The sequence below is a fragment of the Olea europaea genome, chromosome 22, assembly GCF_002742605.1.
Source record: "Olea europaea var. sylvestris chromosome 22, O_europaea_v1, whole genome shotgun sequence".
In the NCBI taxonomy this organism is placed as follows: domain Eukaryota; kingdom Viridiplantae; phylum Streptophyta; class Magnoliopsida; order Lamiales; family Oleaceae; genus Olea; species Olea europaea.
Genome location: NC_036258.1, coordinates 11,074,103 through 11,081,491, shown reverse-complemented (window position 1 = coordinate 11,081,491; position 7,389 = coordinate 11,074,103).

Sequence of the window (7,389 nt, the reverse complement as noted above, 5' to 3'; positions counted from 1 at the left end):
CTCATATAAGTCAGCTCATGAAAGACATCATATGGAAACATAATCATGACATGATTGAAAAGGTATTTCATGAATGTTAACCAATCAAATAAAGTCATATGACCTCATATGCAGGGGCTAAGGCCTAGGTATCATGATGATTCAATCTCGATTGAACTCTCCAACCAATCATATCTTTTCAAAAAAGACGTTTGTACACATGCTTAGATTAGACACTATAGCTAAATATGACTTGGGCAGCAAGCTCCATTCTTGTGGTCTATATGAAGGGTTGAATACCCAACAAGAAATAATGAGCTGTTGAAATTCTCTATACTACTCGTACTCAAAATCCAACAAAACACAACATAGTAATTCTTCATAACTAGTCTGTAGTCTGAAAGAAGTGAAAGGATTTTCATGGAATAGGTGATGGAGCATTGGCTAAATTTGCAATAATTTACTTAATGTCGTAGTCCCTACTTGATTTTAATTTGATCGATATCAACTTTATTATAGAATGCTCAAAAGAATCTTCAAATTTAACAATTTGAACATAGAGATTGAATGAGTTTCTTGAGAATCAACATGAAAATCAAATTCAAACAGTCTTTTATTATTAATGTTTGTTTCAAGAAATTCATAACCTTGGAAATGTATTCTAACTTGACTTTTTTCAAGCAAGTCAGATTGCGTTTGAACTTAGCCTGAATCTTGATTAAAGCTCAGCATATTTGGTTGCAGGATAAATTACATTCGTGGAAACGATAGTTTCAATGTAGTTCAATTAGGTAATTGTACTTCAATTTTGTTCAATTAAGTAACTGCAATTATGATATGCTTTTGATTGGATAACCCCACTTTAATTTGATTTGAATAAGATAAGTGTGCATTAAATCAAATCAACCAAGGTAACTTTGTCAAAATCCATCAACGATAATCGATGACATGTATGGATGATTATTATTGCACGTAATCCTTAGTTTCTAATGTCAAATAAGTACTACTTCATTGAAATAAACCAGGGCATCATCTGCTGATTCCTATGTCATCTTTTTTCTATAATCAAAGAAATAGTTGAAATTACTAGATTGGAATCAAATTAAAGTGTAGTTATTTGATTGAAAAAATTTGAAGTGCATTTACCTTATTAAAATAGAGTCAAAGTATAGTTAACCCAAATGAACTAGTTAAGAAGCTTCTTGAATATTGTGTGCATATATAAACGTGTAAATTTCTGTAGTTTGCCGCGTATATATCCATGGAAACATTCACATGACCACACACTACATATCATATATCTTGGATCAGTTAAATATTGAACCGAATGGAGTAACCAAAAAGGCATATATTTATTGAGAACAAAACTGTGTTGCCTTTGTTGCTCGATGAATACGAATTAGGACCAAAATAATAAGAAATAGTAGCAAATTATTTTAACTCATGAACATTGTGTCACACTGAGCTCTGTGAGCAACGTTGGTGGAGGCTAGATGGATGTCACTTCTGGGGACCAATTCCTTAAATGGAATTGTAACAAATTCAAGTAAGCTCATCATTTTTTCTCATTTCCGTTCTGATAAGAGTGACAAAAAAATACTCACAGAAAGTTCAGAAATTCAATGGCATTGCACATGCATGGGGCACCAGAGACTGTGGAATCTTGCCCAAAACTGAAGCTTTCTAACAGAAAAATGAGCATGATACACCCATATAAGTTAAGTGTATGTACATGTGAGGATGATATATACTTGCATACTCACAAATATTATACATAAACATTGTTCACAAGCCAGAAAATTACATATAGAGTTGTCCATTCTAGCTTCTACATTCAGAAATCCTTGAAGGGCTCCCAAACTAGACTTGTGTGCCAAAAGATATGAGCTATCCATTAGTATGAATCAACCACCAGTAAATTAGATCACGTTTTATTCTGCTATGAATTTTTAGGAATGATTTTCAATTTGAGTATATATTGTAATTGAAATTACGACGTTGGACCCAACCGACATCTAGAGGAAGGATGAATAGGTGTTTATGTAGAATTTAAATTTACCAATTAATAAAAACAACAAGTTACAACTATTAATTAATCCAGATGAATTCATATGCACAACTAACCTATGTTAAATTACCACAGTTGGTACATCGCTAAAAAGTAAATAAACCATGAAATTGGATGACAGAGAAAACCCTTCACAAGAAAAAAACTACGGGCTCAAGTCAGTAAAAATTCACTATAAACGAATCAACTTACAATACAGTCCAGACTCGACTAACTCTAGTACTTTTTGACCTTCTGACTGTAATCGCCAAGGCCCTCTTGAATTGCGTGCTTCTGCACCAACTACTAACCTTTTCGATTCATCTATCTCCTGTAGATCATTGAGAACTCCTTGTTCTCCTTCAATTGGAACTTCGGTCACGTTGCTCGATATTTAAAACTCTGACACATTATATGGGATTATGGGTTTTGGTGTTTTGATTACTTGGATTTGATGTTTCCAATGATTTGATTTAATGAAGAACTATATGTATGATGTGTCGGATGTGATCTCTCTTTTAACACAATGTTCTACCCACACTATTCATGAAGTGGGGGTATAGGTATATATAGCCCTTGTTTGAATCTCACTTTTTGAAAAAAAAAAAAAAAACATTCTTTAATATTGTTTTGACATCATTTCAATTATACATTTTTCAATAAAATAATATTATACGCAAATTCAAAACATTTTCTTATTTTTTAACCACACATTTTACATCATTACACTATTCAAAAATGCATTTTCTTGGAAAAAATGGGGCTCAAACAAGGGTATAGTATAGAGGTTTTGGGGTAGTATAGGATAGATAAAACTCTTGATAAATATGAACTAGGATTTCTTGGGAAAATATAGTCGCTTGAGTGAGAATTTAGTGATAGGTGCTCCTCTCAAGCTTTAGGCTGGCGACAGGCTAACAATAGTACTTCTATTTTGGACAGTTGATCAACAGTTTGGCGGTAGGCTAGCATATTTCAGGCAGCTTTTTTCCTTTGTTACATAAACGATCCCAAGGGCTCCTATTTCATCTGTACATCCTGCCAATTTACTCTTTGACGTTTTTTTTTTTTTTTTACAACTATATTTTTGTCTAAAGATTGCTAACAACTATAAAACCTACCAGCACTGATCTTCATCATGTCAATCAACATGCATTTGTAATTAAGTTGAGCAAACTAATCTCGTTCTTAATAAATTGTTAAACTTCAACTGCAGAATTCTCCAAAAATATCATAAAAAGAAATTAAAAGCATGTATTGGTAAGGATATACAAGATTTTAACGTCCCTTATCTTTCTTGATACCATCGAGTAATGTGCAGGCATAAATGTTATGCACGTCACTGTTCATAAGTTAAGAGCTGTCCATTCTGCTTCTACATTCAGAAAACATTGAAGGGCTCCAAAACCAACTCTCCGAGGAACTCTATACCAAAAAAAATGAGTTGTCCATTAATCTGTTGCCAATAATTCATGAATTTGAATCAAACACCGGTTAATCTACAGATTTTCGTGGCAATAAACGAAAGATACCAAATGGAAGAGAAAATTTCAAGAATGCCTGAAAAATCATAATTAAATTGTGGCCATAAACAAGACAGTATCAACAGCCACAAACTAAATCTTATTCCAACCCGGCCTAAATAAAACTAAGAAGAAGTCTTAATTTTAAATGCATGAACAGATCAAGATGCTTATGATTGAGCATCTCGTAAGCATCTTGATCTGCTCGTGCATTTTAAGGTACACATTTTCCTAGTGCCTTTCCATCCTGGCATGAGTCTTTTGTGTTCTGTAAATTTATTGTTATCGATCCAGGTTTCATTTAGGCAGAGTTCAACTATTTATTGAGAAATTTTCCTGCTTCAATATCCTTGTATCACTCAGATTTGCTCATGATAAATGTATATATAGTTCTGATTCGATTCACGTTTTCTAAACAAAAAATAAAATAAAATAAAAAAATCCATAATCTGTCTCAAAAAATAATCAACCGATAGGATTCTTCAAGATAGGTTAGATCAATCAGATCTACATCAATCAAGCACCCTTCATAAAACCCTAAAGATTAAATGTTGAAAGATGAAATTCTATAAAATCACAACCCTTCATAAAAATTCCGAGCTTCAAGAGATCCAATGAACAATAGACCATTGAACTTTAAATTAACAAGGCTTAACTATCATAAGACTCTCAGTTCATTGGATTAATAAGAAAATAAGATAAAAATGCGAAGATAATTACAAATTTTCTCTTAACAATTTAATGTAGAAGAAAAGGAAGAGCATTCCAACCCTAAAAGTAAATGCCCGACACCATATATTTAATCAGAAACAAAATGCCAAGAAACAAAAGGGTTTCATTATATATATAAGAGAGTACACACAACAAATTTGCAGACATCAAGGCTCACCTTCCAAAGCATGTCTAGGGATCACGACATCCACGGAATTTCTGTCAAAAAATACTAAGAATCCATTAACACCAAAAAGGAACAAAACCATAAACCTATATGTGTAAACACATAAACGTGATATGACTGCCTAAAAGCATTCAAAATTCAGGTGAACCCAAAAACACATGAAACAATACAATAAGGAAATCGCACACCATTTATGCAATAAAGAGAAACCCTAGTTGATTGAATTAGAAAATAGGGTTTTCCATGGCACCGGCATCAGATGAAGCAACCATGTGATCTTATCGTTTCTGAACGAAGAAGAAACGTTTAGATCACGCTGGCAGCTTCAACTCATACGAGTGCATGATGATGATCATAAAACAAGCACGGCTGATGGCAGCCTTCGTTACTGAATTCCCATTAGGGCATTTGGCTAAAGGTAAAGGAAAAGAAAACCCAATCAAATTAGAGTGTTGAAATCAGCTACAAATTTTTTTATGAAAAGAATTTACCTATAGAATAGGGGCATATGGGACTATAAATAGAGGTATGAAACAGTAGGGGGATTTAATTAAAGGGAAATATAGTTTTTTGTCGATAAAAGATGGAAAATTTGTGAAGGAAAAGCAAAGGAGAGGCATATAATAGAAACAAAAATGTAAGGGTGAGTGGTCCTCACCTCACCTGTTGTATTTAAATTGAATATTTGTCACGCCACAAGCTCCATTTTATCAGACTGCACACAGGTTAGTAATAGTGAGTGAGAGTTTCGATATATAATTTGTAAGAGCATTTATTAACTTAACTTTAGGGTTGGAAAGGTGGGGGACCTAACTAGTAGGTATCATGCACACAGTGGAATACGTGCTTGTGTGTTTGCAATTTGCATATTTGAGAAGGCATCTAACAATGGGCCAAATGTGTTTGTTTTGGTTTATAACTAAAGATTCTTAGTTCATTTCTTGTGGTCACTTGTTATGTAATAGACATTTGATGGAAAATATAAGCTTTGTTTAAAGTTGTAAAGCGTGTATGACTTGAGTTTTCAAACCTGCACGCCACATTTTAGTTTTTACTAGTTTTTAGAAAAATAACCCAAAAACAAAATAAAAAAAATTAAAACAACATTAAGATATTGACGTCCCGGTATAGTACGTATAAGACATGTTTGTGGGCCTCAATATGCTCGACAATTTTTTGATGTGTTGGGCCAATTGGCTATCCCAATTGAGTTACTTTGATGTGAATGTCACCTCTAATTTAGCTTACACACGAGAATAGAACGTGTTTGTGGACCATGCTGGTATCACTTTTTGTAGACATATTACGCTTATTGGTGGTCTAGATTAAGTTAGTCCAATATGCTTTGACATTCCCAATCAGCTTATACACGAATGCCCATGTTGGAAATAAAAAATATAAATGAAATAATTGCTTTTGGCTCTAATCGTTAAGTATCTAGACGATGTAGTTCAACCAAATTTAAAAAAAAAAAAAAGTATAAATTATAGTTAAAAATGGACCATGTTGCTTTAAATGTAAGATTCAAGAAAAAGAAGAAATGAAAGAGCATCTCAACCCAATAAGATTTTGCGAGTCTCTCTCTTTCCCTTTAATTTAATAATAGCTATGTGCTTTTAACCCTAGTTTCCTTGATAGAATATTTTCTTCGTTCAGTCTCAATGGGCATTTCTTCCAAAATTTGCCATTTGTTGGACCCTCTATAATAAAAAAACAACTGTTGGAGCCAACTGGAACCCTAGATTTACATAATAATATTTGATGCAGACAATTATGAAAATGACTGCTGATGGTGATTCTTCCTTATTATATATACATTTGGAGAAATTGCACATTTAGTCCCCAATCTATAGAGTCCCTTACTAGTTAGTCTGTTATTCTGTGAATTAGAGGTTCTAATCATGTTGTAATCGGATAGCCTACTATGTAATGTGATTTTTTGCCTAATGTTTAGGCTTGTAAATCGGTGAAGTGAAGGCAATGAGGGTTCGGTGTTCTTGTAGTGGTTAGGTTTTGATTTTTAGAGATCCTTAAGAGTAGTCGAATTGGTTGAACTCTATTTTGAACTCTCTCATGGGTAACTCTTTGCATATTGATGGCCTCTCTACCTCTGAGCCCCCAGATTAGGCTTGATTGAATTGAATGAACTATTTTTAGTGTTAATTTACAATTTTCTTGCATGCTTGGTTCGTTTTTATTATCTGAAATTTTTAGTTGGGTTAGAAAATTCCCAACTGAACTAGGTGCATCCAAATTATGAGTGCAAAGAGAAAATTCTTGGAGAGAAACTAGGAAAAGTAACTGTAAAAATCATGTGCTGTAAAGTTGACTATTCCAATTTTTTTGTAGGAAGAAGTTGTGAGAATTTTATGAGGTTTTCTTAAATAATAAATTCTTATTCCCTTCGGTGATTTGTCAAACCACGTTTAATTTGTGTTTTACCGTATTGGCTACATTCAATGAAATACTTTTTAACAACGTGAGTAGGGGTAATTTGAAAAGCTCGCACATGTCTTAAGTCGTCCTAATATTCACCTCCTATATCCAAGCATTCTTTTTAGGTGCTACAGTAGAGAGAAAATAGAGACACATAAATTTAGAAATACATTGTAATCATGTTCGGTAGAGTAATATTCTGCAACAATATCATATGAAAGAGACTTTTGCAATGAAAGTGAATCACTTTAAATTATGTGTATTTCTTTCTATCAATTTTTATTTTTTTTAATTTTAATTTTAATTTTTATGGTATTAATTGGTCTTGATAATATGAATTATATGTTTGATCACTAAATAGGGGTGAGTGGGGTAGGGTTGGGATTTGAGAAGATAATGTGCTGTCTTTTTCTCTTTTTATTTCTTTTTCCTTATCTTTTTGTGCCTTTCATTCATGGTTTCCTATTCAAAATGACTAACTAAGCCAAAGATACTAAAGATTGGGA